Here is a 25175-nt window from a genome sequence, read left to right on the forward strand (position 1 = left end):
GGATATAGCAATTTTGTGTGTACTAGTTAGGTTTTTCAGCACTGTAGCCAAATATCTGACAGGAATAGTTTAAAGGAGAAAACATTTCTTCTGGTTCATGGTTTCAGTTGACGGTCAGCTGGCTTTGCTTTTTTCTGGGCTGTGGTGAAATAGATCATCATTGCAGAAGGATGTGGCAAGAAACAAATATATTTGCCTCAGGGAAGCCAGGAGGGAAGGGGAGAGAGAGAGGAGAAAACAGAGAAATGATATAACTTTCCAAAGCATGGCCCCAGTGATGTATCTGATCTTCCTACACCACCCCACCTCCTGTTTTCCATCGTCTTTCAATCATACTAACAAATTATGTGTCCATCACGGGAATAAGAGTTGTTCAGTCTGGATCCTTCATGATCTTTTCCTCTTCCCAGATCTACCAGCTGACAGCCAACCAACCTTTTACTACACAAAAGTGTGGAGACATTTCACATCCAAACCAACACATCTAGAGTGTAAGTTATTATATTTCTGCTGAGAAGTATGCAGTTATTCCGAGTGGTTTGCATTAAAAGTTGGTGTTTTTGCAGCTTTCAATATTCGTTCCTTGTTCTGGACTCGCAGAAGTTTAACTTTAATATGACATGGAGAGGTTTTTTTTTTTTCCTCCCTTGGACATGACTATTTGGAGTTCTAAATGTACCCTATACTTAGATGTTTATATTATTCTCAAAGCTTTGGCAAGTCTTTAAAATATATTGTGTTTTTATTTATTCTTTGAAAAATTTAGACATTTACAAAATGCATTCCAGTTCCATTTTAATTATATCTATCCACCATTGCCTCACTCCAGTTGTCCCACCACCCCAAACCCTGACTCTATCCCCCTTTTTTGTTTTGAATAACCTCTTAGTCCAGTTAGTGGTGCCCATGCTTGTGTGGGTGTGGGGCTATTCTCCGGGGCATCAACAGTCATGTTCCAAAAGGAGAGTGACTCTCCCTCTCTCAGCAGTTATCAACTCTTAATTGTTCATATTCCAGTGGCGGGGCCTTGGGGTCCATCTCGTATTCATGTTGGGATTCTGTCTGGCTTGATCTTGTACAGGTCTTGTGTAGGTAACCATGGCTGCTTTGATTTGTGTGGAACAGCTGTCTGTGCAGAAGTCAGCATTTTACTGCTTTTCTCCTCAGCTGCTGGTTTTTAATTTTTCTACACAATCTTCCTTCCTGTTCTCTGAGCCTTGGGTGAGGAGAGGTTACACATGCTTGACACTTTGAATGGTTACTGGCCTGTGCATCAACCATTACCCACTGAGTATGATTCTTCTGACAATGTTAAGAGCAACATAAATATCTGGGTGCAATCATAATAGTTAGAAGGCCATTTGACAGCTTGACTATTTAATATAACAACAATATATTCCCCCCTAGGGCCTATGATCTTCCAAGTTATAGGCTTTTGACCATATTTACAGTATCAAACATGAAATCTCCTCTGCAGAACAGGCCACATATTCAAACAGAAAGTGGTTTGTTATCACTTTAACACTCATGCCACATTTACACCACTAGACACATTGAAAGGATTTTACGCGCAACTTGGACAGATCACAGCAGATCAGAGGGTTCCATGAGGGGGAGTTTATTAAGAGAGTGGGAGAGCGAGAGGAGAGAGAGAGAGGAGTAGAGAGAGTAGAGGCCGGCCATGACCATGTGGAGAGAGGGGAATGGGAAGGGGGGAGGGGAGACGGCAACCTGAAGGTGCCGGTCAACGGAGCAAGAGTAAGAGAGAGAGGAGGGGGCAGGCAGCCCCTTTTATAGTGGGCAGGCCTACCTGGCTGTTGCCAGGTAACTGTGGGGAGGAGCGTACCTGGCTGCTTCCAAGTAACTGTGGAGGTGGAGTTTAACAGACTACTAACATGCTCATGTTTTGGTTTAATTAAAAAGAAAAATTAGAAAGAGGTGGTGGTGAAGCAGGAACAGAGTTGTCGTGAAATCTGGCTACTTCCTGCTGGCATTGGGGGCGAAGTGTCTTTAGGGGGAACCTTGAAGAATGGGCATGGGAGATGTTTGTCCGGTCTTAGAAGAGCTGGCTGTTTTTTGCTGACCAGGGTCTGTGGAGCCATCTGAGGATAGGCCAGAAGGAACAGGTCCAGTTGAAGCAGCTGTGTATGTGGTAGGAGATGGAGCATTTGGAGGTTGTTTCTCTGGAGCTGTTCTGGGTGCACCTGGACTTGACAAGATGTAGGAAATAAGATTAAGAACACTTAGAGAAAGAATTTTTTTTTTAAAGATGTACATTTGAAACCCAGAGGGATCCCACCCTTTGTAATAGGTAGTGAGTGGGACCTTTACTTATCTGGAAGGCATCTATTTGGTCCATGAGAGGTAGATCTGAGTGGGTTTCCTGTAGCTTATAAGTTTACAAAAGAGATAACAGCATGAGTTAACAACGCAAGTAGTCTTTCAACTGAGTTTAGGTAATGAGGTAACAAATAATATCTGTGAAAGCTTAGCTGTCAATGTAGTCAGAAGTCTGAGAAAGAGTAAACAATCTACCAGTTATATATTATTTTAAAAGGTAACAGAGTCCACTAGCCAACAGTTCCCATGGTTTCCATAGTCTCTTGGGTGAAGTCAGTTTGGCTTTCAAGTGCAGAAGACTCAGGGCTTTTTTCTGTGGAATGGATATACGTGACATGAGAAATGACTTACCTTGGTTTGACTTAGCTAAGTCATTTGACTCAGAGTATCCAGTCTAGCCCACTGCATTTGTTTGTATACAATCTAGGCTGTATGTTCTAGGAGTCCGGTGTCCAGATCTTCTGAAACCACCTTGGGCTAACTGTTAGAGGCTTTGGGCATTCTGTCGGCCATAAACTTAAAATATACTGTTAGCAGATTTCTGACAAGATTGAGAGCCATAAGGATTGATTGTAACTGAATAAAAATCTATCGAGGCAGGTTAGGAAAGAGTCTTAAGTAACTTTGATGGGTTGGAGCTGTGAGTCACAGGTGCTGCGAGTCAGGTCGGCTGGTGGCAGCAGGGCGGGACTTCCTGCTGGCTGTCGGAAGTCGCTGCCCAGTGACTCTGGCAGCTGCAGTTAGGAAAAGTAAGCATGTCCCGTATCACCGAAACGTTAGTTTTTTTGTGGCGGAAGGCACTAACACTTTGTAGGTCCCAGGTGGCAGGATGCAGGGGGAAGACCCAGAGCAGAGCTAAGAACCACAGAGGAAAGGGATCAGGCGAACTGGCTGACCGCAGAGAAGGTGAAGGTGGGGAGGGAGCAAGCAGAGTCTCGGACGGGTTGTTGCTTTCCAGGCAAGGTGCTGGAACTGAGGTTCCAGTTGACCCGCAAATGATGAAGGAGGTGAAGGGGAAAAGGGCACGAAAGGCTTTCCATTGGAAGAGACACGCTGGGACAGAGCCGGTGCTCCTGGGAGAAAACAGTAAAGGCTCACCCATGGAAGAAACACGCTGAGGAGTACGGTTGGAGCCGGTGCTCCTGAGGCAGAGAGAACAGTCTGTCCTGGCCTGGCCTGGGGTACTCAGCAGTGAGAAACTGTCTCAAGAGGACGAGTGGAAGTGTTTCATCCAAGGAAAACAATCGTAGCGGTCCTAGCCTGGCCTGGGGTACTCAGCGGCGAGAAACTGTCTCAAGAGGAAGAGGGGAAGTGTCTCATCTAAGGGCAGCCATCCTAGAGAGGTTCAGGAAAGGACAGGGTTCGCTCTAGCTCAAGAAATCTTTCTTGGAAGCATATGTGGGCAGTTACCGCGTGTTGCATCTGTCTTGTCTGGTCACAGCAGCCGGAGGTCCCTGAAGTCTTTGTATTCCCGGGTTTCGGCACCAAATGAAAGGATTTTGGTGCAGCTTGGACAGATCACAGCAGACCAAGACGGTTCCATGAGGGGAGGTTTATTCAGGAGATAGGAGGGAAAGCGGAGAGATAGAGGAGTGGAGGCTGGCCATGACCACGTGGAGAGAGGGGGAAGGGAAGGCGGGAGGGGAGAAAACAACCTGCAGGCGCTGGGTTGAGGAGAACAAGAGAGAGAGAGGAGGGGGCAAGCAGCCCCTTTTATAGTGGGCAGGCCTACCTGGCTGTTGCCAGGTAACTGTGGGGAGGAGCATACCTGGCTGTTGCCAAGTGACTGTGGAGGTGAAGTTTAGACAGAATACCAACACACATACTCTCAGGTAAGTCAGTGGTGGAGCAGTCATATTTCTGGGTAAGACTATTTATGTCTCTTCTCTGCCAGCAGTCCACATAGCACCTTCTGCCACTATGTAAGTTATCCAGTACGGAGAGAGTTTATTGGTCAGTACAGTGTCCTGCATCCAAAGTAAGTGCCTTCTTCAGCAAAATAGTACCATCTAGTTATGATGGGCCACAAAAAGGAACAGCAATATTTTGTGCTTTTTTGGGGAGCCTTTGGCACTTTCCTGGACAAAACATCAATAAAGAGAGTTTCTATGGCTGGCACTGAAATTTTCATTTAATGTTTTCTGAGAACAACACTGTCCAACCATGCAGGATACTTCTGTTCAAACTATGTTTTGATTAGCTTAAAAACCAGTGACTTCTCATAAAGCTTCTTTAGGCATTCCTAATTAGAGTTAACCCACTTCTTACCACCTGACTTGGAGTAGGTGTGGCCTTGTTGGAGGAAATGTGTCACTGTAGGGGTAAGCTTTGAGACCCTCCTCCTAGCTGCCTGGAAGACAGATTGCTTCTGCCTTCCTTTGGATGAAGATGTAGAACTCTCAGATCTTTCTAGCCTGCCTGGATGCTGCCATACTCTTGCCTTGATGATAACGGACTGAACCTTTGAACTTGTAAGTCATCCTCAATTAAATGTTGTCCTTTATAAGTGTTGCCTTGGTCATGGTGTCTGTTCATAGAAGTAAAACCCTAACTAAGAAAACTTTCTTATCTAGACCTATTATTTTTAAGGTTGGTATCTTAGCCTTATCCTAGAGGTCCCATATATTTTGAGTGCATTTTTAAGATTAATTAAACATAGTCACTATATAAATTTGATATTTCATTGGAATTGTTATCTGTGAATTCTTTTTTCAATTCAATTTAATCAGTTGGTGAGGCTTTTATTGATGTTTTTACTTGATTTATTAAAATTTTATTTTCTAATATATGTCTTGATTATTCTTACAAAGCTCTATTTCATCATTGAATTTCTCATTTATAATCTGTACTGTCTCCCTTACGTCTTCAGTTGTTTTTATGTGTTCCTTGGAATTCACGTATCCTTTTAAAAATCAAAGGACACAATCAATAGGACAAAACGACAGCCTACAGATTGGGAAAAGATCTTCATTGACCCTACATCTGGCAGAGGGCTAATATCTAAAATATATAAAGAACTCTGAAGTTAGATGCCAACAACCCAAATAACCTAATTAAAAAATGGAACACAAAGTTAAACAGAATTCTTAGCAGAGGAATCTCAAATGACTGAAAAGCACTTAAAGAAATGTTCAACATCCCTCTTCATCAGGGAAATGCAAATCAAAATGACTCTAAAATTCCACTTCATACCCATCAGAATGGCTAAGATCAAACCTCAGAGGACTGCACATGCTGGCAAGGGTGTGGAACAAGACCCACTGATCAATAGTATAGAACTGAAGACCCACAATATAAGTCCCAACTCATACAGCCATCTTATTTTTGATAAAACCAACAGGACACATTGGATAAAAGATAATATTGTCAACAAAAAGAGCTGGTCAGACTGGACAGCTCTTTGGAGAAGAATGAGTGTAGGTCCTTATCTCTCACTGTGCAAGAAACTAACTCCAAATTGACCTCAACATAAGACTACATACCCCAAATCAGATAGAGAATAAAGCAGAGAATACATTTGAACTCAGTGACAAAAAAAGGGCTTTCTGAACAGGACCCCCATTAAGCATTGGGACTACCAATTAAAAAATGAAACTAAAGAGCTTCTTTAAAGCAAAGAGCATCATCATTTTAGTGAAGAGGCAGCCTACAGAATGAGAAGAAAAAACTTCACCAATATACATCTGACAGAGGTCTAATATCTAAAATATATGAAGAATTAAAAGACTAAACATCAAGGCAACAACCCAATTAAAACGTGGGGTAAGGAATGAGACAGGACTTTCAAAATATGAATTATAAATGGCTGAGAAACATATAAACAAGAGCATTTTCAGCTGTGCCAATGGAGCTGAGAGGCCGCTGGCTGATGGTATGATACACACATCGGCTTCTGATCACTAAGGAAGATCAGGTCTGCAGGACCCTCCTTAGAGGGCTCCCAGCTATGGTGCTTCGTGAATCTGCTAAAAGTGGAGATTCTATGTTTTCTGTCTGCCTGACTGCAGGCTTACATAGTGCCACGTTCTGAGGTTGTGAAGACAGCTTGGGCTTCCTTTCTCTCTTCTTTTTCCTCCTTCCCATTACAGGAGAGTCACCTTTCCTTGTATTGTGATCTGGTTCTTTCTGATTTGGGGTTTCATGTGGTTACTAAATCTCTACTGCCTCTACGTATAGGCTCACAGAGGTGGGAAAATGTTGAACATCTCTACTTCCTTCCATTTGGTTCTCCTCTGTGTCAGTCAACTTACATCACGGTGACAAGAATACCTGTGTACAACTTCAAAGGAAGAAAGGTTTACTTTGCCTCATGGATCTAGAGCTTTTGTTTTATGCTCATTTTATTCCATGTTTCTGGGCCTGTAGAGAGAAATTTACTTGCTTGTTGGCAGAAGTGGGGCAAGAGCAAAGCTCCCCCATATCATAGCAACCTGGAAGAAATGGAGGGGGAAAAGAGAGAGGAGGTGATTGATGGGGGAGGGAGGGAAGGGAAGGTGCAGTGTTGGGGACAAGATATGCCTTTTAAATTTATATGACTAGTGACTTACTTCTCTCGAGGCTCCACAGCCCATTCACCTGTGAACTCAGTGATGGATAAATTCATTGACTGGTTCATGATTCAATCACGGATCTCAATAGCCAGCTGGGAAACAAACCTTCAACACATCCTCATCCAAACCTGACATCCTGCATACTTCAAGTCATCTCAAGATAAGCAATAACACAATACCATCATATGAAGCGATGGGATAGGAGTGATAGATAAATAGTGCTGTGCCACTTAGGGCATAACTACAAGAAAAACGTATGCATTCAGCACACATGGGATTCTTAGTGCTGTGTTTGTTTCAATGTTCAAATCTTTGGATACACAGCCCACAGCTATGAATCTTGGAGAGGCAGAAGTATGTGTTGCACAGGGCTAGGGGTAGCAATGAGGGTAGGCTTCAACCAAAAATTAAAATCTAGTGATTAGAAACAATATTAAAAATTCCAATAGTTTTGACTTAGTAAAAGTTTGACATCCATGAAATAGCTGGACATACTAGTGTCAACTGATTAAAAATCAGCCAGTTCTATAGGAGTTTGTCAGAGATAATTTCTCCTTTAAGGCTTGTTTGGATGAAGAACTTCAGCATCTTCCTGATTTTAACTATCATTCTCTCTCCCCCTCTTCCCCCTTCTTTCTTTTTCTCTCTCCAAGATCTCATGTAGTTCATCCTTGCCTCTAATTCATTATATACATGGAGCTAGTCTTAAATTCCTGATAATTAGTGTGCAAGAACACTTGTGAAAACAAGAGGATCTGAGTTCAAACCCCAGCACCCATGTAAAAGATGTGTTCTATAACCTCAGTGTTTGAGGACAAGAACCAGACAAGTGGTTGCCTACAATCCCAGCATTGGGGACCAGAGACTGGCAAACTCAACCTAGCCAAAATGACAAGCTTAAGCTTCATTGAGAGACCCTGTCTCAAAAAGCAAGGTGCAGAACAATAGAGAAAGACATTCAACATCCTCCTCTAGCCCCTGCCTGGGTAGGTATGAATTTACTTCTCCATATGCATGTGTACCATCCCCTTCCCACTCCCCATACACACTCACTTCCTGACCCTTCTATCTCCACCTCTTGTATTCTGCTATTCCAGGTATATGCTACCATGCTGTTTTTCTGAAGTTTCATCTATTCAGGGAAACATAAGTGTATATTGATTTTATTTTCTGTGCTATGGAATTGGTTTCATAGTAGAAGATAATGAGGAAGACGAGATTTACAAACCTCTAGTGCAGTTATGAGTTAGTCTCCTGCTTCAGGCTCTGCAGTCTTCAAACAAAGAGGAAAGGCAAAAGGCAGCACCATGGAATGAGCCAAACATAGTTTATTGTGTGAAGGGTCTTGAGAATAAGCAACCACGATCTTTCCCAAATCATAAGGCATTTTATAAGGCATTTAAAAAATCCGGATGGATGGGAAGAGCACACACATTATAAACCAGCTATCGCCACAGGCTAGCTTCCAAAAACGTCTCTCTAATCACTAAGCCCTCAAAAATGTGCAGGAATTCCTCCCCCACTTATCAGCACTGCATTATGTTACTTTAATGGACATGTTCATACAATGATAACCTCTTTTCAAATTATAATAATAGTTTTTATATAAATGTCACCAACTTACAAATTCAAAATAAACATTGGAAAGGATAGGAAGAGATGGCCGTCATGGCTTCAATTATTTACACATGGGTGTGTGCGATGGGGCATCTTCCTCATGATAGCAGTAACAAGTTTCTCAAAGACAGGCTCTAAAGTTGAATCATCTCCAGAGCTTGGAAACCAGACTGGAGGTTTCTCATAAAACTAGAAATAGAACTTTCATCTGATCTGGCTATACCACTCCTGGGTCTATACCCCATGGAATGTATAACCTACTACAGAGTTGCTTACACATCTGTGTTAATTGATGCTCTATGCAGAATAGGAAGGAAATAGGATCAACCTAGATGCCCAATGGGTGAGAAAAATGTGGCACAATGGAATCTTACTCAGCTCTATAGCTAGAGAAATGAAATCATGAAAGTTGCTGGTAAGTGGATAGAACTGAAAAAATTAAAGTGAGTGAAAGAACTCAGGTCCAGAAAGACAATTGCCATATGTTCTCCCCTATCCACAGATCCCAGCTTGAAATTTTTTATTTTGTGTATTTAACATGGAGCACAAGGAGAAACTAGGAAAGTAGAAAGGAGATTTTTTTTGGGGAAGACCTGCTAAGGAAGGGGAAACGGTGGATTGTAGCTAATATGAAAGCAGTGAAGTGGAATAATGGTGGTGGAAATGCTTGAGCAGGGAGAGATTGGGAGGATGGAGGAAAGAAAGGGTGAAGGGGAGGACTGAACCAAAGGAAGGGAGTATGATGAGATATATGGAAACCTACTAACACACACACACACACACACACACACACACACACACACACACACTCACACACACACAAAGCAGCAACAGGGAAGGGATATCAGAACACATGTGAAAAGAAAGGGGGAGGATGAGTTGAAGTAATCCAGGATAGGAGTAGGGAGTTGAGGGAGGGAAGACGGTAATGAGTGGGTTACCCAAAAGTATGAATATTTGAAAAGCTTTATGGAAACACACTGGTTACTAAACACATTTTAAAACACAAAAGAAAAAACAAGTTTGAATGTAATTGCTCTGCATGACTGGACAAGGTTGATCCTAGAAGACCCGAGAATAAAGAGTCTTGTATCCCTCACTACAAGTGTTAGTCAGGGAAGTCCCTGAGGTCTATGAAACAACACACCTTGATTACCCACCATAACTACAGGGTAAGACCCTACTACTAAAGATGCCACACACCTTAGCTGTGAGACATAAAGAAATCAATCTCAAACCAATCAGGAACTTCCTCCCTGATGACTAGCTTTCATAGTTCCAGAAATATGCTGGGAAGAAGAGACATCAGTGGTCTTACTCAGTGCTGGATCGTGCATCTAAAATAATGACCTGCCAGGATAGATGTGCCCACTGGTACAATGGTGGCATGTCTGTTACGAGATAACCATTTTCTGATTAGATTCATGGCCTGTTCCACAGGAGGAAACATCATGCCTGGTACTGTAATCTTGTGTAAAAGCCCAAGGCTAGGGAGGTCGTATACCCTAAAGTAGAATCTGCTATTTATAGTTTACTAAATGGTCATTTGCCAAGTGCATTCTAAATATTTGTTTACATCCACAGACCTAGGCTCCTCTCAACCTTGGTCAAAGAGGCTCCTTTACACAGTAGACAGCAGTTAATATGGAGATGTATAACTGGTCAAAGTATGGAGAATAGGAGATTAAACAGGGCATCTATATTAAAACCCTCATCACCAGCAAAGGCTCAGGAAATATTGAGGATGGGGAGGTAGAGAAGAACACAATGAAACGCTGACTTCTGGCTGTGCCTTGCCTCTGTGGCCATGATCTCACAGCAGCCAAGGTTACCTGAACAAGACCTGCACAAGGCCAAGCCAACCCGAATCCTGACATAGATGAGTCAGTGATGTTTTTCAATCAAATATTTTAAACATTGAAAAACTTATTACTATTTTAGAACAGTGAGTCCCATTTAAGAAGAAAATAAATTCAAGAAAAGAATATGAACACAGGCCAGAAAATATTTCCTTTGGAGGGTTAAGGAAAGATATTTAGTATGTGCCTTGAAATTGGGACCTTGGGAAATTAGAATATCAACCTAATGGTCGTATCCTGATATTTATATGAGTCTTTATATTACAGAGTTCAGGGTTATGCCCAGTTCAAGTCAAAGCAGCCTCTCCTGTTATGTATTTCTGATTTTTTTATTACAGGAGGAAGTACAGTTCAGCAATTTTCCAACCTCCAGTTATTAGTCAGGACAAGGTAACTGCTGTGGTGGGTGGCTCCAAGGCTTTAATGGCTTAACACAGTGCAAATTTTTTTTTCCTGCTTATGTCATGATAAAACAAGGCTTGAGGGAGGGTGTGGCGGAGTGGAGCTCATGTGGTCATTTGGACCATGCTCACCTGTCTACTAGCTCTCCCTTCACACTCAGCTTTGGAGAACTCTTCTGGAGCCTTTGCTTCTGACTGCTCATTTGAGAAGAGAAAGGTTACTCATGGGTCAGGCTTAGAGGTGGTTAGCATTAATCTAACAGATGCTTCAGTGGGTGGCCACATCACTCCACTGCCTGCCTATAAAGGAGGCTGAGAGATGTCTTACCATCTGCCCCGGAAGAAAGTCAAACAGGATTTAATGAACTTATGTCATCTCTGCCATACATTACCACATCAAATGGATATATGTAAATATTGTAGAAGAAAAATATTAGTAGCTACGAGAAACTTCAAAAAGACTATTTATATTGGTTATTAAACCTCTGTGTTCCATGAATGAATGATTGAAAATAATGTATTGTTTCCATTTGATGATGCTGATATTATTTCATTTGTATGGAGAAAAGATGTAGACAACTATCTATTTATTGTTTCATATGGACATTGTATTTGTTTTATGTTGCTCTGTAATAAATTGTTGTAATATGCAATTTGAAAGAGCAAGAGTCATTATTCTCCCACAATTCAGTGTGTTGAGTTTAGTTCATCTGGATGGTCATCCTTATGTGTTACACTCAGATGGCAGTTGGGTTTGTGACATCAGGATGCCAGAGCAGCTGAAGGTAGAGAAAACCTGTACTGAGAGATGCTATTCATGTACTCTCTGCACCTCTCCCTGATTCCCAACATGGTCTGGCTCCAAATAGAAATTCAGGGTGTTGAGCTGGAGTACATGTTGAGGTCTTCAGGAGGTAATTTCTGCGCTTAGGCCTTTGACTTTTTTTTTCAAAGCTTGAACACATCTCTATATTATATTGAGTGAGAGCATTGCCTGACTTTCCTCTTTTGTGCCAAAAGGCTCCCTTTTCTACAGTTCCAGCAACAATCTTTCCTCCCGCCTCTCTCCTTCTCTCTCTCCTTCTCTCTCTCTCTCTCTCTCCTTCTCTCTCTCTCCTCCCTCCTTCCCTCCCTCCCTCCCTCCCCCCCCCTCTCTCTCTCTCTTTCTTTCTGAACATGAGTAGTATTTTGAGGGAGTTGCATTATATTTGTAGATTGCTTTTGAGAATATGGACATTTTAACACTAGGAATGATTTCAAGCCATAAAACAGATATATGTTTCCACCTTTTAAAATATAGCCTGCCTTCCTTCCTTCCTTCCTTCCCTATTTCCTCCCCTCCCTCCCTCCCCCTCCCTTCCTCCCTTCTTTCCTTCCTTCCTTCCTTCCTTCCTTCCTTCCTTCCTTCCTTCTATAGTCTAATACCATTCTTATCAGATTTTGCTATCATAGTTTCAGCCATATCAAAGAGAGCAATGAGCACATCACATGTCTGTTCCCTGGGCCCATTTTCTGCCCTTAGCTTCTTTCGAACAACAATAAACAACAGCAACAACCACCAACCAATGACAACAGTCAACCAAACAAACCCTTCCATTTGTATTATCTCTGGGGTTTGTCCTGTGTTGAAATCAAGGCCATTCTAAAGTTTAGAACCTCTGATTCTTATTGTTTTCAGTTCTCCTCCATTCTTCATCTGGAACAGTAGACCATCAACTGACTAAGAGGCAATAGCTAGAGCTCTTTGTTGGTCTTCCTGTATGTGAAAGACTTGTTTTTCATCATCTTAGAAGAAAGGCATATTACAGAAAGTTGGGATGCAGGTGTGTTACAAGAAAATAGAGTTGGAGGTAGATATGATTAAGAAATGTATGTGCTGGGTGTGGTGGGGGCTTTCCTTTAATCTGAGAAACAAGCACTCAGGGGACAGACTTATCTCTATGAGTTTGAGGTGAGCCCTGTCTACATAGTGAGATGCTTCTCAACAGTCAGAACAAAATGACTTGCAGGGTAAACATGTATAAAAGTTTCAAAGAATAAAATAAATTATTAAAAGATACATAATAAAATGCTCAATTCTGTATCACTGAAAAGAGAGAAGAAGGAGGAGGGGGAGAAGGGAGAGAAGATAGGGAGAATGAACAGAAATTGGTGGCAGGTGGAGTGCAGGAGGTGGAGAATCTCAAGGACATGCCAGAGACCCAGTATTAGGGAGGCTCCAGGGAGTCTATGAGGGTGATTCTAGCTGAGATTCCTAGCAGTATGGGATAGGCAGACTGAAGTGGACTCCTCTTGTAGCTAGGCAGGACTCTCAATGGAGGGTTAAGGACACAAACCTACTTACAAAACTTTTGACCCATAAACTTTCCTGCCTATGAGAAGGGACAAAGATGGAGCAGAGACAGAGGGAATGGCCAACCTATGACTGGCCCAAATTGAGACCCATCCCATGGAAGACAGCTAACCCTATGTCTTATGATAGACTCAGGGTTAGGATCAATGGAAAGAGATGCAGAGATCCACAGCCAAAGATTAGATGGGGCTTGGGGCATCTTGTGTACGAGTTGGGCAAAGGACTGAGGGCTCAAAAAGGACAGAGACTCCACAGGAAGACCAACAGAGTCAACAAACCCGGACCCTTGGGAGAATCCTTTGGGGGATAGTTCAGAGACTGAACCACCAACCAAAGAGGGAGCTGGACCTAGCCCCTTCCCCCTGCACATATATAGCAGAAGAGCAGGCTGATCTTCATGCAGGTCCCTAACACCTGGAACATGGGCTGTCCCTAACTCTGTTGGGTGCCTGTGAATTCCATTCCCCTAACTGGGCTGTCTTGTCTGGCCTCAGTGGGAGAAGATGTGCCTAGTCTTGCAGTGACTTGATGTGGGGGGTGGGACGTGAGATATGGATACCTAGGGGGGGCAACCCCTTTTTTAAAAAGAGGAGGGGAGTGGAGGATCTATGTGAGGACATACTGGGAGGAGGGGGCTGGCAGTGGGATGTAAAGTGAATTAATTAAAAAATAAAAGAAATGAAATCTGCTTTAGATCTGGATGTCAGTTTACTGAATAACAAGTTGCATTAATGACAATTCTTTCCTTCCTTCCTCCCCTGCCTCCACTTCTTCTTTTTAGAATGGTGGCTGGAACAGCCATCGTCACCATTGGATCTATTGGAACAGTTTCCCAAACACTTCACAACAAGCTAGAGTCTACATGATGGAAACAAGAGAAGCTCCCAGCACCCGTAAAAGCTGACACTTGCTGTCACCAGTATCGAAAGCTTAGAAAGCTTCCTTAAGATACAAAATTTCATTTGTGGCGACATTGTCCTAACATATAAACCTGGAATCCCAGGGAGTTTAGAATTTACTAATTCCAAATTAAATTCTAAGTTAGGCAGAATTTTTAAAAAACACATGGATTCAGCAGGATGGACATACACATACATGTTTGTGTGCACTCATGTATTGATAGTAAAGAAGAGGTGATGATGCTGAGAGAGTGGAGATCATAGGAAGAGTTGGAGGGGAAGAGTATGGGGTGGAGATGATGTAAATACAGCACTTATGTATAAAATTCTCAAAAAAGAATAAAAAAGTAAAAAAAAAACTTCATTAAAAAATTGCATGTGTGATCTCATACAAAAATGACTGGATTTTGAGGTTCTTTCTGTTATGTGGTTAGCTGACCCTTCCTGTTCTGCTAAGCAGATTTATACCTTAAAACAGTCCTGTGTTTTAGACCACAGACTTCTATTTTATTCTTTCATATTACTCATTGAAGGCATGGGTGACACCTTTCCAGTAATATGCAAACAAACTCCAAAGAGGTCTTAGAAATAATAACAAGTATCAAATTTTGAATCCTTAATTACAAACCTGGAAGTTGAGTTCCCAGAAGGGTATGGATGTCCACTCTGAGGATGCTGCTTCTTTTCTCAGATATCAAAAGATGATGGATAAGAGATTTTCCATTTAGAGGTGAACTTTTGAAAATGGGAAAATGTAAGGACAGAAATGTTGATTATGGTGACCTGTTCCTGGTTAATAGAATATTTGGACTTTAGGCTTAGGCCTTCCTGTTCATCTGGCCACAATGCTCCATCATGATGACTTCAATTATGTCCTAGCGTGTGCAATTTCTTACTTTTTACCCACCTTTTGCCAAGAACATAGCTTATTTTAAGAGTTACTCATTACTGGAAAGAGACTGGGCATGGTGGCACATGTCTGTCATCCTAGTACTTGGAAGGCAGAGGCAGAATGATCATGAGTTCAAGGCCAGCTAGGGGTACACACTGGTGCCCCATCTCACTCCCACAACCTCAAGGAGATTCTAGTTTGGAAGTCATATCGGGTTGATTTTTGGGTAGGAGGTAAAGAGAGATCATCTACGAAGGTATAAAGTTCAATATTTTCAATCTGCGAGGCCCCTTCTCCATAAACTTTGATGAGAATTTCCAGTCACAAACAAGAAAGCAAGACCTTTCTGTTCATGGAAGAATATTGAAGTAAGCAATGGTGACTTGTAGCACAGCACCGTGAACAAACTTCGTAGACAATGTTCAAATAACTGATTTACCCAGTGGTAGTTCAGAAGCAAAATTTGCAGGGAAGTTTTCCTTTTTCTTTCCTTTCTAATTTTCAGTTAAAGTTAGGAAACAAGACCACATTACAACCATTTGGTGACAACCAAGGTCGATGGGCAAGGATAATGGACAAAGTTGAAATTTTCAAGTAGTCTGCAATTCCCACCTATAGGTGTTATGTTGTGCTATCAGAAAACACCAGCATAGAGAGAAACTTTTATTTCCATTTTGTTTTGGCATTGATCATGGAACCATATCGCAGACAATGAATCTGCCTGGAAGCCATAGCACTAAATTTTCTTATTATTGTGAAGGTTATAGAGAATAGTCATTATTGTGGTGTAATCTCTGTATGCCTGGATGTGTAGTTATAGGTCTGAATACTATCTAATGTGTGCGTGCGTGCACATGTGTGTGTATCTGCATGCAGTACATATGAGCATGTATGTTTAGAAACCAAAGGATTTCCTTGAATGTAGTCCCTCTGGAACTGTCTGCTTTGCTATCTGAAACAAGTTCTTTCCCTGTAGCGGGGGCGGGGGCTCACAAGTATGGGTGGGCTAGGTTGGCTGGCTAGCAAGCTTCAGGATGATCTACCTGTCTCTATCGGACTTAGGTGCATGTCATCAAATATGTTGTGGATTGAACTCAGCTTCTTTTGCTTGTGAGGCAAGTCTTTACTGACAGCCCTTCAGATATTTGTACTGAACAATTAATGCTTGCTAATGTTTAGAAATTAGCTCCTGATATTTATTCTCAGAAGATGAGCACTGGTTCCCCTGGGTATTCTTTAGATTTGGCAACATTTCTCTGTCTTTCCTTGTAGGCTCAAGTGGGATCAGAGCTGATTTAAAGAATTTAGTAATTGTTTTGAAACACAACTCTTAGTTGTCTGAGCTTCCTCCTACTCCATGACTCTCGTGTCTAAATCTCCTGTCTTGGATACAACCTCATAGAGAGATAACCTCTCTTTCCACAGAATGACAGGTCTTGGTAGTATAAATACTCTCTTTTGTATGCTCAGAAATACACTGCTTGCTTATATTGAGTGTTTAATGCCAGGGAACACTCTGGGCACAGAGGTGCAAGCATTTTGTCAATCAACCCAAATGATCACTTCAATACCTCACAATTATCACTGACTATATAGTTCACACCTAACATGTAATCATCACAGACACTCTTTTATAATTAGCTCCCTGGAGAATCTGGACAGGAAGTAAAACAATGGAAAGGGGCATGCTGGGCAGGCCAGTTGCCAGTGCTATAGGCAAGATGACCCACCCTTCTTGGGCTAACTCCTCCTGTGCCCTTCTAATAAAACATGCACCTACAAGTACTTAGACAGATTCTGTCTAGTTCAGTGCTAGAAGACAGGCATCTCTGCGTATTCTTTGGGAAGAAAGCATTTCCCAAGTGCAAAGTTGCTCAGCAAATCATAGGACGCTTGACACATTTGGAAGTGAGAGTAAAAGAATTCAAGTCGTAAATTCTTGTTCCTGCAATGCAGCAACTTAATTTTGTATATGTAGACATCAGTTTTGACAAGGAGGGACCAAAGCTTTCCTTACGCACATCCCATGGATTCAGACTCAAGTCTAACAGTGTTTATGTGAAGGATAAGTTCACTTCATGTAAGGAGCATTGGGCTGACAAAAAAGATCTGAACAGAGGCCATAGGCACAGTTAGCTGGTCAAACCTGACTTTGGCCTTCTATCTTCTAATAGCATTGCTTGTGGCTACTTGTGACTGGGAAGAGATTCCTGTACAGTAGGAGTCTAGGTTCTCTCAAGAATATCTATTTCCATTCCATTACCTTAAGTAGATCCTTCCGTTAACTAGTCTTCACATTTCTTTGTCTTGGTATCATTACTCGAATCTCCCATCCAGTCAGTATATGTTTACTACCAACAAGGACTATGCAATCAGGGTAGATACTGTAATTGTTCATTGATTCAACTAATACTTATTAAGTACTTAGCTTATGCAACACACAAAGATAAGCAGGCAAAAATTACCTGTAAGCCCAGAAGGCATCACTTACAATAATTGTCTGTGAATATTAAAAAAAACCCAAAAAACCAAAAAAAAAAAAAAACCCACTGCTCAGTATTTCCCAGAACAAGTAAATTAGATTCAGAGGTAGAACTCAGGGGTGGAGCGGGATTCATGTGTTATTAGTTTTAAAACTCCCCAAGTGATTCTACTGTGCAGGTGGGTGGGTACTGCTGCTTTAAATAAGGGACCACAGTTTTAGTTAATTAACTCACAGATGCAGAGCACTGTGTCAAGAGCTCTAACAGAATTTGGTGCATATTTCTGGCCACAAGGAGAAGGACTATCCAGCTCTTTTTTTTTTTTTGTCTTTAGTAGTGTGTGTGTGTGTGTGTGTGTGTGTGTGTGTGTGTGTGTATGCATCATTCTAGAGAAGACTGGGCTTTGGTGAGCTTTGGTTAAGACTGGGAAGTGCTTCCAGTCGCTGATGGTGAAAGAACACACTACTGTAAAGACCAAACCTAGGGAAGAGTGACTGACGTGATAAAAAGGTGAGAGGAAAGAGGCAGGAAACACAACACATTTCATCTGGGGAGGTCCTGTGCTGTGCCTGGTAGCAAGGTCAGCATCAGCTGGAAATAGACTCGTTTCTCAGAAGGACTGAGGTCTGAAGATAGAGATATAGGAGCCTCCAGTTTATACACTACCATGTAAAATAACTCAGGAGGATGTGAGATGCAACCCTAGTGAGCATGGTAATTAGCCAGGAGCATACTGAGGAGAACGAGTAGAGAGAAAGCCTAACCTGCCTCCTTATTAAAACTAATCTGGTTGTTGTCTGATGCTAGCCCATTATAAGAATGTTCAGTTTCCTAGTATTTTCTATGGGTGGGAAAGTGCCCAGCAAAGGCAATCTATTTATGACTACCATTATCTTCATTATGAAGAGAGGATCATTTGCTTAGACAAAGTCTTACCATTTTACAAGACACTGGGGAGAATACATTTCTTGCCTTTGAGGGCTCGTAAATGTCAAAGCATCAGGTGTAAACATGTTTCTTAACCACTAACTGCAGCACTTCAAGCATGAGGTATGTCTTGTCTTAAATCTGACTCTTCATTGTCAGCCTTTACTCACATACATAGGAAGCCTAGCATTACTGTTTAGATACAATTAAAAGAGAAAATAGAGAAGATTGGGCTTCACAAGAGAGATCCTTGACTTTAAATGTCACTCTTTTTAATTTACCTGGCATTTATTCATCGTTGACTATGTAGTCACTAGAATATAAATTCCACAGAGACAAAGGAACAATTTATAGTTACTGTGGAATCTCTGGTGCAGTATCTGGCACTTAGTTTATGTCCAATGAGTATTCGATTAAATTAATAATATGGGCTAGCCTGGCTTCTGCTGGGCTGTGCACTGAGAGAAGACAAATGCAACACAGACTTATTCTGAGCAGTTTGGCTTATGGAAGAAAGAGAATAAGGAGTACCCAAGTTATTCTAAGTTAGAACATGATAGATTCTTGAAGTTGACACAGGTGACTCACCACTGTAAGAACTCCAATGGGAAACGTGAAATTGCAGTGAGTTGGAAACGCCTGTGGGAGGCATTTGAGACGACTCTTTAAAGACTAAGTACTGAGGTCAGGAGGACATAGCCTGAAAGAGAGCAAATCATAGTGTCTGGAGAAGGGCGGGCGGATATTACAGAAACAGGGGGACTACACCCTGGAAAAGTAGGTTAGACACCATGAGTTACAAAAATCCACTTGCCTTCTCCAAACATATGTCCTTCCAATGACTTTGGTGCTCAATAACCCTAGGCTACTTAGTCTGTGCTAGGGAAGTGAGTCTCCAACATCTATTCAGTGCCAAATGGGGTATCTTAGTTACAGTTTCCATTGCTGTGAAAAGACACCATGACCAAGGTGAGTCTTATAAAAGACAAGGTTTAATTGAGGCTATCTTACAGGTTCAGAGAGTCAGTCCATTATCACAGCAGGAAGGGAGACATGGGGCTAGAAGCTGAGAGTTGTACATCTTCATCCATAGGAACCCAGGAGCTTACTGTCTCTTCCACACTGGGTGGAGCTTCAAAGCCTACCTCCACAGTGACATACTTCCTCCAACAAGGTCACACCTCCTAATAGTGCCACACCCCGGACCAAGCATATTCAAACCACCATATGGGGCAAGGGAGTAAAAGGAGGACTTATGCAGAAACGTCTTCATCCTCCCCACCAAGGTACTCTCTGCTTTCCCACTGCTCTTTGTCCTATGGTGGCCTTGGAAAAAATGGAGGGATCCACGTTAATCTAAGTGAGGAAGAAGAGTGAATGTCCCTAACACCAGTGTACCTCCGCCTTTGATATCAGGAGCTCTTGTTACACATGGGGACTGCCCCTTAGGTTAGTGTCCTCCACAGCGTCTGACGTATAAGAACCTCAGTGTGTATTTGTTAAAAGATGATGCTTGGCTAAAATGTAATAAGCTTCTTGTTTCTCTCTTGGAGTTCGTTTTTAATATAAAGATGTTAAAGAGACAGATACAACACTGATTTGTGAAAAACAAAAAATGGAAAAAGGCTTATCCAAGGTGTCTTCCTTGCATGGGCACAAGATGCCTGCCTTGGGGTTTGGGTGTATCAGTGGTGAGCCAAAACTCTGAGTTTAGTTTAACTGTCCTGGAAGTCACAGTGGATGGTAAATTTATCCCAGGCTTCCACCTTAAACCTTCACTTACATTTTCAAACTTGTTATTTGCTCAGCATCCTTTCAAAGCTGAATTTACCTTTTTAAATTTTAAAAGATTTTGCTGGTAAATCTCAGGACTTTAGTATTTCCCCAGTTGCTACATACAATGCTTCTTATGTGTCATTGTTAAGTATAACGTTTAAATGTTTCTAATTAAAATAGAATCATATTGCTATATCATTTCTTTCCTCCAGCTCCTCCCAGTCACTCTCCCTCAAGCCCCTCCCATGCTCCCCCTTCAAGTTGATAGCCTCATATTCTTTGATTATATTTGTTATATATATATATATATATATATATATATATATATATATATATATATGCATGCATGCATGCGTGTGCATGTGTATAGTAATAGAACCTGCTAAATCTTTTTTTTGTTGGTAGTGTGTAGAGGATTTTTAATAGAATACTACTTTAACAGTTTTAACCTTGGGCATTTTAATTTTTGTTTCTGTTTCTGTCTCCCATTATATTTATAAAGAAATGGAGACAGAGAATACAGGCATGTCACCCATGTCCACATAATTGTTAATGGTCAGTAGCAAGCCTGAGATTTAAAATGAGTTGATCTTGTTAGGGAGACCATTATATTAGCCTTGTCTTCGTATATATTTAAAGCAAACATTACAAAATCAGAGCACGTTAATAGATTATGTAAGACTTCCTTCACCCCAAAACCCATTCATTTGCAAGCGAAAGGGTATGAGTATTCAAAATGTATCAATTAAGAGGATTATTAAGCTATGAACTTACCATTGTCTCCATTAATGAATTTAAGAGTTATTTCAAAAGTTCATCAGCTGACCACCAAGCCTTTACCACATGAACCTTCACAGGACATCTTTATATTCAAAGCATAGCAACTGGGAGGTCATCCACGGTGGAGGAGACCTGTATTGCATGACAAGCAGTATGAACATACTGCACTCTTCCATCTCTGGTAGGAAGCTCCAGAGAATCTGCCCATGTGTTTTGCTCCAGGGGGCACAGAGCCTCTAGAACTTATGTTTCTGTTAATGCTATTCTAGGGTAAAAATTTATTTGCAAGTGTTTTTATTGGATTCTCCTGAGAGTCATCTGATAAATTTAAGTACCAACATTTCTGTGCTTATAAAACAAATGTCAGAGCACTCACTGGTCTCTTTCCTTAGTGTTATTTCTACTCGGTTTCCTCTCCATATTTCTCCCTTAATTCAAACACAAGCCCAAGTCTCACATTCAAGTATTTATTACTAAATATAAAGAGATGATTAGAAAAACAAACATCTTGAAAATGATTCTCAAATCTGACCAAAATCACATAAGTAATATGGCTGACAGAATTCATAACTTAGATTCTCTGCTACAGAGAACATAGTGGTTCTTCCTTAGAAGCATGTTTTGAATATAATTCTATACAGATGAAGCAATTAGGGGACCAGCTGGCTTGCCTAAGGTCATCAGTTTAGATTAGATTAGATTATGTTGCATTGTCTTGTGTTTTTCTTCATACTATACATTCACTGAGGAGAAAATTCCCAATTTTTCATTTTTCACCCATGACTAATTTCCTGTTTTAAAATCCACAGTTGCCTCTGGTTCTCTTTCTTCCTACCATATGTCACTGGCTTTATATTTAAATATTGGTCCTGTAGGCAGTCTCTTACTCTGCTTAGTGGCCATTATCTCAAACATGCTGTTTTGTTGTTCCTCTTAGTAGGTTATATAGATCCATGCGTGTGTGTGTGTGTGTGTGTGTGTTGGGGGTGTCACAGAAGTGTCTGTCTCAAAAATCACAACCTCCCTCTTATCTCAAGGGACTGAAAGGCATTCCAAATCTTTAAAATTGGTGGAGTTTGCAACCATCAAGGATACGGTCTCTATTCATAGCCCCTGGACTGTTTCTTCACTAAGGAAGATTTCCAATCCTGATGCCATTTGTGGCAAGAACAGTCTTCCTTTGAGGATGATGACTTCCTACTGTTGGTCTCAGAACCAGGGAGCCCTTGGTTAAACAGAGACTCTGATGTTCTAGATACATCTTTTCTCTCCTTGACATCATTCTATTTTGGAATGACTTTACTTTTTGTCTGTTGTTTGCCGAGAGGACAGCTTGAATGTTTGTCTAAGTTGCCCACCGAGGCCACTATGAATATTTCAGTAATGACTCATATGGTCCAGTTCCACACACGGGCCTAAAACAACATAACTCTTCATTTGGGGCTGAGAACTTCCCTCTAGGGCTTTGGTTTGTTTTGAAGCCATGTAATTCCTGTTCAATGAGAAAGAAATTCCACTTCCCTGGGGGCTGTTCTGGAGTGCACTCCAGCACTGCTCACCAATTCTAATCCTAATGCTTTCTGCAGGAATATTCAGGGGGTTGTTGGCTACTGCCACTTCTCTTCTGAAAGCTGCCATGATAGAGAGATGGTTGGGATTCTTCAAAAGTGGGCCTTTGTTAGTGTTACCACCTAGACTTCTGATGCCTATGCTTTCAATTTCTGTGTGCTTTCTTTTTGTTTAGCCTATGTGGCATGGGCAGGGCTGGCCTCAGTGTGGCCAAAGATTCTCTAAGTCAGCCAGCTTTTCACAGTTCCTCATCAGCAAAGACTGACTCAAGGGTGAGCATGCAGAAAGAGCCAATATGCCCCATGAGACTATTCCAAAAGCTTGTAGAGTGTGTGGACTCCCTCCTATTGGGACTTGGAGATTTGAGGAGATGAGGGGGAATTTCTTTCTTTATATTTTTAACGCATTTAAAAAATTTATATCATTTTATTTACTTACATTCTAGTAGTTGCCTAGCCCCAGTCCTCCCTCCCACAGTTCCCCATCCCATTCTTCCTCCCCCTTGCCTCTGAGAGGGTGCTCCCACCACACATCAGGCCTCCCCATTCCCTGGGACCTCAAGTCTCTCTATGATTAGGCACATCTCCCACTGAGCCTAGACCAGAGTGACCTCTGCTATACATGTGTCAGGGGCCTCGGACCAGACCATATATGGTATCTTTTTATCGATCTGGAGGCCAGATCTCGAACCAAGATGAAGGGCTGAGCAATGAAGAGTGAAAAGTGGCACATTGTTTGAGCCTTGACTCAAGTTGTGTGAGCACCTTTTTTTAAAAAAATGACAACAGTCAATAAATTACCCTTTCCTGCTGAAAGTGGTTTGAGTAAGATGTCTCATGATATGTGCCAGAATCTTATCTAAAATGCTCTATATAGAAGTCAAGAAAGAGCACAAAGGTGTATAATTTTAGTTTTTTTTCTCTCTCAACTCTTCATCAATAGTGAAAATGATGAGGGACCTATTATTCTAAAAATGCTTATTAATAACTCAAGGAATCAGAGTGAAACAATAGAATTAGTAATTTTAAGGAATAAAGGTCATGTGATAACCTTGAAGGGAAAGGACTTCTAGATACAATAGTAACTTAAATCACAACATAATGTTTGGCTGCTAGAGGGAGCCTCTCTAATGACGACGTGCTTGGCACTGATCTGCGAGTACAGTAGAATGTCATGCTTCGTTCAGTTGATGTCCCTGGGAGGCCTGGTCTTTTCTGAAGGGAAAGGGAGGAGCAGTAGGGAGGAGCTGAAGGAGAAGAAAAGTATGTGTAGAGAGGGTGTGGTCCAGATGTATTGTATGAGAGAAGAATAGATAAAAAGAAAAAAAGAGAAAAATACAATATGCAATCAGCTTTTAAATTGCAGTGCCCTTTGATGATTCTTCTTACTAGGTTACTTCTCTATTCACTTCACCTGCTCTGTAAACTATTAAACAATCTGATTCAAAAGGACAGTTTAGTGTACTAAGTCAGTTTTGTTTGGAAGTTTGGCTAGTTCTTTTACCTGGTCTAGTTTCTTCACCTCAACACTGCAGGGCTTTTGTTATGGTGCTAATGGATATGAGAGCCTCGGATTGAACCATGAAATAAGATTAACAGTCAAAAGCAAGAGCGTCTATCTCTGTGATTGCTGCTTTCTTATTGTTTCTGTTAGAAACTTGAGTCTCCATTCAGATATTCTTGGCTATACTTATTCCCACTGAGATCCCCTAGGCCTGGTCAGGGATTCCTCTATGGACACAGACGTCTTCCCTTATGATTGTTATCTTCTGACAATATGGAATTTTAGTTGCCTTTTATGTCCATTAAAACTATCACCAGGGTGACCATTCCTAGAAATTCAGAATTTCCCTATACCTGTAATCCCTGGAGTTTTAATTTTATTTTTAGATAAGCGAGAAAGAGCATATTGTTTAGTTACTTCAGGTAAAATTAGCTGTGAGACAACAGAATTAAATGCAGGATGTGATTTTTTTTCTGTGCAAACAGGTAGATCTGTATTTCCTTAGGACAATCTCAAAAAGTCTAAAGCTACACAGTCTTAACTGGTATTATTTCATTGTGTATTACTCAAAGGATGGAGGATGTAAAACATGCCTGAGCCCATCTTTCAGCTCTCACTATAATCTCAGCATTGTCTCTCCAACTCTTAACACCCTTTCCACCCCAAGCATCACTCCCCCAGACGGTATTAATGAGAGAACGTTGGCATTTTGGCAGAAAACTTTTTTCTTCACTCCTGGTTGCTACATCTGGGAGTTTTGGTGTTAGAGTCAAATGCATATTTTGAATAACTTTCAGTTTTTCCTTACATTGGGTTCAGAGGTTGATTATTTGTTATAAAACTGGAAGCATCTAGTTTCATGACTCAGTTTCCCTTTTAGTAGAAAGGGACTGTGTTTTTACCTTATAGCACAGATAACAGAGCCTTTAGGAAAAAACCAAACCAAACCAAAACAAAAAAACCACCAAACCATTAAAAGTGGAAGTGCCAAAACCCATAAAGCAGTAGCAGACCCAAAGATTCCAAATTGATTCAGGTTGATCTTATTAATAAATACACACAGGCATGCCCTTGAGGAACCCATATGCTCTGGAAGAATTTCCTGGAGCATAATTGTGCAATCACAGGGCATGTGAAAAGAGCTAGAATATGGACGAGGAGAGAGAGAGATTGTTTATAAGACTAATGGAAGACCAAGGGACTCTAAGAGAAGGGGTTCTCTGCCC

This window comes from Grammomys surdaster, unplaced genomic scaffold, assembly GCF_004785775.1.
Source record: "Grammomys surdaster isolate TR1022 unplaced genomic scaffold, NIH_TR_1.0 126113, whole genome shotgun sequence".
In the NCBI taxonomy this organism is placed as follows: Eukaryota; Metazoa; Chordata; class Mammalia; order Rodentia; family Muridae; genus Grammomys; species Grammomys surdaster.